The 9,683-nt window shown below is 26.4% G+C and overlaps 2 pseudogenes across 2 annotated transcripts; both read right to left on the bottom strand.

Moving 5' to 3' along the window:
• Positions 1-2,205: 2,205 nt before the first annotated feature.
• On the bottom strand, positions 2,206-7,022 carry LOC138694180 (NADH-ubiquinone oxidoreductase chain 5-like; annotated as a pseudogene). The gene has a single exon (XR_011330841.1). The product of XR_011330841.1 is annotated as an NADH-ubiquinone oxidoreductase chain 5-like (transcript).
• Positions 2,206-8,433, bottom strand: LOC138694178 (NADH-ubiquinone oxidoreductase chain 4-like; annotated as a pseudogene). Its single transcript, XR_011330839.1, has one exon. The product of XR_011330839.1 is annotated as an NADH-ubiquinone oxidoreductase chain 4-like (transcript).
• Positions 8,434-9,683: the final 1,250 nt, after the last annotated feature.

Consider the following 9,683-nt stretch of genomic DNA (forward strand, 5'->3'; position numbering starts at 1 on the left):
ACATTGTATTATTATTTACGAGTTTGCTATGCAAGCTTTATAATTCTATATATCGAGCCAAAATGAAATGTTCAATTTCATAATAGTAAAATTATTCCAGCTGGAATAATTTTATCTTCAATCTCTATACTAGGTTTAATATTATGTACACTAACAATAAATATCTTTTAAAGGCTTTAAGTTAATTTTAAACTAATATCCTTCAAAGCTATAAATAAAGATTAAATTTCTTTAAGCCTTAGTAAATAATTTACTCCTATAGAATTGCATTCTATTATCATACAAAATATGAATATAAGACCTTTAACAAATTTATTCATTCTTGATAGGATAGTAGAAGAGAAATAATTCTCCTTAATAGATTTACAATCTATCACCTATTCAATCTCAGTCATTCTACTAACTTTGCAACGATGAATATTTTCAACAAATCATAAAGATATTGGAACATTATATTTTATTTTCGGTGCCTGATCAGGTATGGTAGGGAACATCCCTAAGTATATTAATTCGTGCTGAACTCGGGCAGCCAGGCTCACTAATTGGAGATGATCAAATCTATAATGTAATTGTTACTGCCCATGCTTTCATTATAATTTTCTTTATAGTAATACCAATTATAATTGGGGGATTTGGTAATTGATTAGTACCATTAATATTAGGAGCCCCAGATATAGCCTTCCCACGAATAAATAATATAAGATTCTGATTATTACCACCTTCATTAACTTTATTACTAGCTAGCAGCATAGTAGAAAGAGGTGCCGGAACAGGATGAACAGTATACCCACCACTAGCAAGAGGTATTGCTCATGCCGGAGCATCTGTTGATCTAGCAATTTTTTCATTACATCTAGCAGGTGTATCCTCAATTCTAGGAGCTGTTAATTTTATCTCCAACAAACAATTAATATAAAACCTATTAACATAAAACCAGAACGAATTCCTCTTTTTGTATGATCAGTAGCTATTACAGCATTATTATTATTATTATCTCTACCAGTACTTGCTGGGGCAATTACTATATTATTAACTGATCGAAATCTAAATACATCCTTTTTTGATCCAGCAGGAGGAGGTGATCCAATTTTATATCAACACTTATTCTGATTCTTTGGTCATCCAGAAGTTTATATTTTAATTCTTCCGGGATTCGGTATAATTTCACACATTATTTGTCATGAAAGAGGAAAAAAGGAAGCTTTTGGAAACCTAGGAATAATTTTTGCTATACTAGCAATTGGTCTATTAGGATTTGTAGTATGAGCACACCATATATTTACCGTAGGAATGGATGTTGATACACGAGCATATTTTACATCAGCTACTATAATTATTGCAGTTCCGACGGGAATTAAAATTTTTAGTTGACTAGCTACCGTATATGGTTCACAATTATCGTATAGAGCACCCTGTTTATGATCATTAGGATTTGTATTCCTATTCACCATTGGAGGTTTAACAGGTGTCGTATTAGCAAATTCATCAATTGATATTGTTTTACATGATACTTATTATGTTGTAGCTCACTTCCATTACGTATTATCAATAGGAGCAGTATTTGCTATCATGGCAGGATTCATTCAATGATACCCTCTATTTACAGGTTTAACTATAAATCCAAAATGATTAAAAGCACAATTTGCAATTATATTTGTAGGAGTAAATATAACATTCTTCCCACAACATTTTCTTGGATTAGCTGGTATACCTCGACGATACTCCGATTATCCCGATGCTTATACAGCATGAAATGTAGTATCGTCTATTGGATCTATAATTTCATTTGTAGGAGTTCTAATATTTATTTTCATTATATGAGAAAGTATAAGAACTAATCGACAAATTCTATTTCCTACACAAACAAGAAATTCGATTGAATGACTACAAAGTTTACCACCTGCAGAACATAGTTATTCAGATTACCAACAATTACTAGTTAGTATATTAGTATTATTCTAATATGGCAGATAAGTGCAATGGATTTAAGCTCTATAAATAAAGTATTTTTAAAAAACTTTTATTAGAAATAATGACAACATGAGCCAATATAAATTTGCAAGACAGAGCATCCCCTATTATAGAACAATTAATTTATTTCCATGACCATGCCTTAATAATTATTATTATAATTTTAATAGTTGTATCATATATAATAATTGCAATAGTTTTTAATAAATATATTAATCGATTTTTATTGGAAGGTCAAATAATTGAATTAGCATGAACAATTGCTCCAGCAGTAATTCTAATCTTTATTGCAGTACCATCTCTACGACTATTATATTTAATGGATGAAATCAATACACCTACAGTAACATTAAAAACTATTGGACATCAATGATATTGAAGATATGAATATTCAGATTTCGCAAAGGTAGAATTCGATTCATATATAATTCCTCAAGATGAAATAGATCATAGTATATTCCGACTACTAGATGTTGATAATCGAGCAGTATTGCCCATGAATACATTTATTCGAATTATCGTAACAGCAGCAGACGTTTTACACTCATGAACAATTCCGAGTCTTGGTGTAAAAGCTGATGCAACTCCAGGTCGCCTAAACCAAGTTAGATTTTTAATTAATCGACCTGGAGTTATATATGGTCAATGCTCCGAAATCTGTGGAGCAAATCACAGATTTATACCAATCGTAATTGAAAGTATTTCAACAAATAGTTTTATTAACTGAATCCTAAAAATAAATGAGTCATCAGATGACTGAAAGCAAGTAATGGTCTCTTAAACCAAATTATAGTAATTTAGCAATTACTTCTGATGAGAAAATTTAGTTAAATAATAACATTATCTTGTCAAGATAAAATTATTCATATGAATAATTTTCTATTCCACAAATAATACCTCTAAGATGATTAATACTATTTTCATTTTTCTCCATTATATTTATATTATTTAATTCCATAAATTATTTCTCATATATTCCAATTAAATCATTAACAGAAAAAAAAATAATTAATATAAGAAATATAAATTGAAAATGATAAGCAATTTATTTTCAGTATTTGATCCATCAACAAGTGTAATAAATTTATCATTAAATTGAATTAGTACTATATTAGGATTATCTATTATTCCAATAAGTTATTGATTAATTCCATCACGACATTATATTTTATGAAATAAATTATTAATAAATTTACATAAAGAATTCAAAACATTACTTGGAACAAAAAATTCTTATAAAGGAGCTTCATTTATTTTTATTTCCTTATTTTCAATAATTATATTTAATAATTTCTTAGGTCTATTCCCATATATCTTTACCAGAACAAGCCATATAGTATTAACTTTATCTTTAGCATTACCACTTTGAATTAGTTTTATATTATTTGGTTGAATTAATAATACTCAACATATATTTGCACACCTTGTACCACAAGGCACTCCTCCAGTCCTAATACCATTTATAGTATGTATTGAAACAATCAGAAATATAATTCGACCTGGAACACTAGCAGTACGATTAGCTGCAAATATAATTGCTGGACATTTACTATTAACCTTATTAGGAAATACAGGTCCATTTTTAAGTTATATAATATTAAGATTATTAATTATAACCCAAATTGCATTATTAATTTTAGAATCCGCAGTAGCTATTATTCAATCGTATGTATTTGCAGTATTAAGCACTTTATATTCTAGAGAAGTAAATTAATGACAAGACACGCAAATCATCCATTTCACTTAGTTGATCAGAGACCATGACCCCTAACTGGGGCTATTGGTGCAATAGTAACAATAACAGGTATGATTAAATGATTTCACCAATATAATCAAGAACTACTAATTATTGGTATAACTATTATATTATTAACAATAATTCAATGATGACGAGACATTGTGCGAGAAGGTACTTATCAGGGATTACATACAAAAATGGTAACAAAAGGACTACGATGAGGTATAATTCTATTTATTATTTCAGAAGTATTCTTCTTCATTTCATTTTTTTGAGCATTCTTTCATAGAAGTTTATCTCCAACTATTGATATTGGATCCTTATGACCACCTATAGGTATTTATCCTTTTAATCCACTACAAATTCCACTATTAAATACAGCTATTTTATTAGCATCAGGAGTTACTGTAACATGAGCACACCATGGTCTCCTAGAAAATAATTATAATCAAACACTACAAGGATTATTTTTTACGGTTGTATTAGGTATTTATTTTACTGCTCTACAAGCCTATGAATATATAGAAGCACCTTTCACCATTGCAGATTCAGTATATGGATCTACCTTCTTTATTGCAACAGGATTCCACGGACTGCATGTTATTATTGGAACAACATTTTTAATAACTTGCCTATTACGACACTTAACACTACATTTTTCATCAAACCACCATTTTGGGTTTGAAGCAGCAGCTTGATATTGACACTTTGTAGATGTTGTATGATTATTCTTATATATATCTATTTATTGATGAGGAAGATAATATAATTTATCTAATATAATTAGTATATTTGACTTCCAATCAAAAAGTTTGTATAAACAAGATAAATAATTTTATTAACAAGATATTCTATTATAATAATTATAGCATTGTCAACAATTATTATAATAATAGCGACAATACTATCAAAAAAACAGATTGAAGATCGAGAAAAAAGTTCACCTTTTGAATGTGGATTTGACCCGAAATCAAGAGCACGATTACCTTTTTCACTACGATTCTTCTTGATTGCAGTAATCTTTTTAATCTTTGATGTGGAGATTGCCTTATTATTACCAATAACAATCATTATATACACATCAAGAATCATAATATGAACAATTATTAGAACAACATTCTTACTAATTCTACTATTCGGCTTATATCATGAGTGAAATCAAGGATCATTAGAATGAGCATCATAGGATAGTAGTTAAGTATAACATTTGGGTTGCATTCAAAAAGTATTGATTATTCAATCTATCTTAAATAAGAAGCAATTAATTGCAATCAGTTTCGACCTGATATTTAGATAAATATTATCCTTATTTTTAACTGAAACCAAAAAGAGGTATATTACTGTTAATAATATAATTGAATTGAATATTCCAGTTAAGGAAATGTGTAGAACAAGTAAAAGCTGCTAACTTATTACTTTAGCGGTTAAATTCCGTTTACATTTCTAATTTATATAGTTTAAAGATATTTAAAACACTACACTTTCACTGTAGAAATAAAGGAAACTTTTATAAATACTTAAAGATTAAATAAATCTCATTAACATCTTCAATGTTATGCTCTATAATATAAGCTATTCAAGTTTAAATAATTAATATAAATATCATAATAACAATTCATATTACAAAAAATATAAGAAAGAACTTTAAATTATTATATTGTCATCACTGATTAATTTTACCTATATATATAAATAATATGTATATACCTTGACCCCCGAAGTATTCTCTTCAACCAGAATCAAATACCCTATATGATTTATATCCTAAAAATAAAGGTATGTTAGATATACCATAAGTAGAAATGTATGGTATAAATCATATAGAACCCATAAATCTCGAATACAAATAAAATTTAATAGATAATAATTTATTACCAATATTAATTTTAGAAATTTCATAACCAAACCAACCACCTAAAAAACTAACTAACAATACTAAAGTTTTTAAATAAAAAGGTAAACAAATTAATAAAGGAGTAGGAAAAATAATTCAACTAAGAAAACTACCACCCATGACAGCTATAATCAATAAACCCAGCATCCCCTTAATTATATTAAATCTATATTCACCTATATTATATATACTTAATATATTAAAATCACCACACAATGTATAATAAAATAAACGAAAAGAATAACAAACAGTTAAACCTGTAGAAAAATAAAACAAAAAAAATCCGAATATATTTACATATCTTAAGGATACTATTTCCAAAATTAAATCCTTTGAATAAAATCCTGCCAAAAATGGTATACCACACAAAGCAAGATTAGAAATACATAAACAAGTTGAAGTTAAAGGCATTTGAAAGGATAAATTACCTATAAAACGAATATCTTGAGAATCCTTTATAACATGAATTATTATACCAGCACATATAAATAATAATGCCTTAAATAAAGCATGTGTTAATAAGTGAAAAAAAGCTAAAACAGAAAAGCCCATAGACAAAATACTTATTATTAAGCCCAACTGTCTTAAAGTAGATAAAGCAATAATTTTCCTCAAATCATATTCAAAATTTGCCCCTAAACCAGCTATAAATATTGTTAAACCAGAAATAAGTAAAATAAAAATATTTAACCAATCACCAAAAGCAACTCTAAAACGGATTAATAAGAAAATACCCGCAGTAACTAATGTAGAAGAATGAACCAAAGCAGATACCGGAGTAGGTGCTGCTATAGCAGCAGGAAGTCAAGAAGAAAATGGAATTTGAGCTCTCCTAGTTATTGCTGCTACAACCACAAGAAAGGAAATAATTTCTATTTCAAAACTACCTTTTAATAATTCCAAATAGTAAATATAATTCCATCTCCCAAAATTTAATATTCAAGAAATAGCTATTAATAAACAAACATCCCCGATTCGATTAGATAATGCAGTAATTATCCCTGCATTATAAGACTTAACATTTTGATAATAAATAACTAAACAGTAAGAAACCAAGCCCAAACCATCCCAACCCAACAAAATTCTAATTATATTAGGTCTAATAATTAAAAATATTATAGATATTACAAATATTAGTACTAGTAAAATAAATCGATTAATATTTATATCACCATCCATATAATCATCTCTATATAAAATAACTAAAGAAGAAATAAAAAAAACAAAGCCTATAAATAATAAAGATATTCAATCAAATAAAAAAGTCATAACAATAGATCTAGTATTAAAACTAATAATATCCCATTCAATAAAATAAATTATATCATTAATAACAAAGTAAAACCCTATAAAAATCAAAATAATTCTAAAAATAAATAAAAAAAAAAATCTAATAAAACAAATTGATATATATATAATAACCTAAGATAAATAAATTATATCATTGATATCACAAATCAACATTTTACTATATTAAACTACTTAAGTACATTTATATTCAAAATGCAATAACATCACTATTCAAAATTAATATATTTAATGGAAATCAATGTAAAAATAAAAGTAAATATTCACGAGAATAACCTAAAGAACAAGAATAAATACCAGAATAATATATTCCATGTTGACTATATGAATAAAGATATAAAGTATAAGCAGCACTAAAAAAAGACAAAAGTATTAAAGTGTACATGGTTAATCACGATCAACCTACTAAACTATTTAATAATCTAATTTCACCTAATAAATTTAATGAAGGTGGGGCAGCTATATTACAAGATCTTAATAAAAATCACCATATAGTTATTCTTGGTATAAATCTCATTAAACCCCTATTGATCAATAATCTACGGCTACTTAAACGCTCATAAGAAATATTAGCCAAACAAAATAAACCAGAAGAACATAAACCATGAGCAACTATTAAAATATATGAACCACAAAATCCCCAATAATTTAAAGTTATCAAACCTCCAATAACAATACCTATGTGAGCTACAGAAGAATAAGCAATTAATGACTTTAAATCTGTTTGACGCATACAAATTAATCTAACAATTACACCACCAATTAATCTAATAGAAATTCAAATATAATTAAATACAGAAAAATTAATTAAAATTACAAATACACGCAACAAGCCATATCCTCCTAACTTTAATAGTACACCAGCCAAAATCATTGAACCCGAAACAGGAGCTTCTACATGAGCCCTAGGTAATCATAAATGAACTAAAAATAAAGGTATCTTAACCAAAAACGCCAAAATTATACATAAATAAAATAAATTATTAACATAAAAGTTATTTATTAATAAAGGAATATATAATAAACCTAAAAAATTATAAATATAAAATATACCAATCAATAAAGGTAATGATGCCAATAAGGTATAAAATAATAAATAAATACCAGCCTGAAGTCGTTCAGGCTGGTATCCCCAACCCAAAATTAAAAAAAGGGTTGGGATAAGTCTACCTTCAAAAAATAAATAAAATGAAAACATTCTTAATCTCCCAAAAGTACAATAAAGTATAATTACCAAAATAAGAACAATAAATAAAAAAAAATTTTTATAATAATTATAACGAAAAATAGATTCTCTCGCTATAATTATCAATACACAAATTCATAATCTTAACAAAATTAAACCAAAGGAAATTAAATCTTCACCAAATAAGTATCCTAAATTACCCCAGCAAAATAAGCTAGGTATAGAAAATATAAATAAAAGACATAAAAGGAATATTAATGATTGAATTATTCATCAAGAATTACCTAATAAACATAAAGGGATTAAAAAAATTAAATACATTAAAAACTTTAACATTGTAACATAACATATGATTGAAAATAATCATTACCATAACTACGAATTATAGAAACCAAAATCGATAAACCTAAAGCACCTTCACAAACAGAAAATGTTAGAAAAATTATTCTAAAAAATAATTCATAATTAAAACCATTTAAATAAGTGTATAATATTAAAAACAAGATCAAGACAATAAATTCTAAACTCAACAAAGTAACAAGTAAATGTTTACGATTAGAAGAAAAAACCCAAATACCACAAAAAAACATAATAGAAAAAAAAATAATTTTCATTGGTTTTAATAATTTAACAAAAATATTGGTCTTGTAAACCAAAAATAAGGAGCACCTTTTAAAACTTTCAGAAAAAAGATAAAATCTTTTCATTAATCCCCAAAATTAACATTTTAAATAAACTATTTTCTGATATTAAAAATATTATAATTATAATATTAACTACAAGAATAATTTTTACACAAATAAGACACCCATTAGCAATAGGACTTATATTACTAATCCAAACAATTATTGTATGCACAATAAGAGGTTTATTATCACAAAGATTTTGATTTCCATATATTCTATTTCTAATCTTTCTAGGAGGAATATTAGTATTGTTTATCTATGTAACAAGACTAGCTTCAAACGAAATATTTTATATATCAATAAAAATATTAATAAGCATAATTATTATTATATTAATATTATTAATAGTTATTAATATAGATTTAATAATTAACAATACAGAACTTATAATTCACGAAAATATTTATAATAAACAAAATGAAATTATGAACTCGTTAACAAAATTATATAATAAACCAACTAATTTAATCACCATCATACTTGCCTCCTACTTATTCTTAACACTAATCGTAGTAGTAAAAATTACAAATATTTCAAAAGGGCCACTACGACAAATAAATTAATGAATAAACCTATACGTATTAAACATCCACTATTCAAAATTGCCAATAATGCCTTAATTGACTTACCAACACCATCCAATATTAGAACATGATGAAACTTTGGTTCACTATTAGGATTATGTCTAGTAATACAAACTGCCACAGGATTATTCTTGGCAATACATTATTGTCCTAACATTGAAATAGCTTTTTCAAGAACTGCTCATATTTGTCGTGATGTAAATTATGGTTGATTATTACGAACCTTACACGCAAATGGAGCATCTATATTCTTTATCTGCATTTATTTACATATTGGACGAGGAATATATTACGGATCATATAAATTTTTACATAC

The sequence above is a fragment of the Periplaneta americana genome, unplaced genomic scaffold (assembly GCF_040183065.1).
Source record: "Periplaneta americana isolate PAMFEO1 unplaced genomic scaffold, P.americana_PAMFEO1_priV1 scaffold_80, whole genome shotgun sequence".
NCBI lineage: Eukaryota > Metazoa > Arthropoda > Insecta > Blattodea > Blattidae > Periplaneta > Periplaneta americana.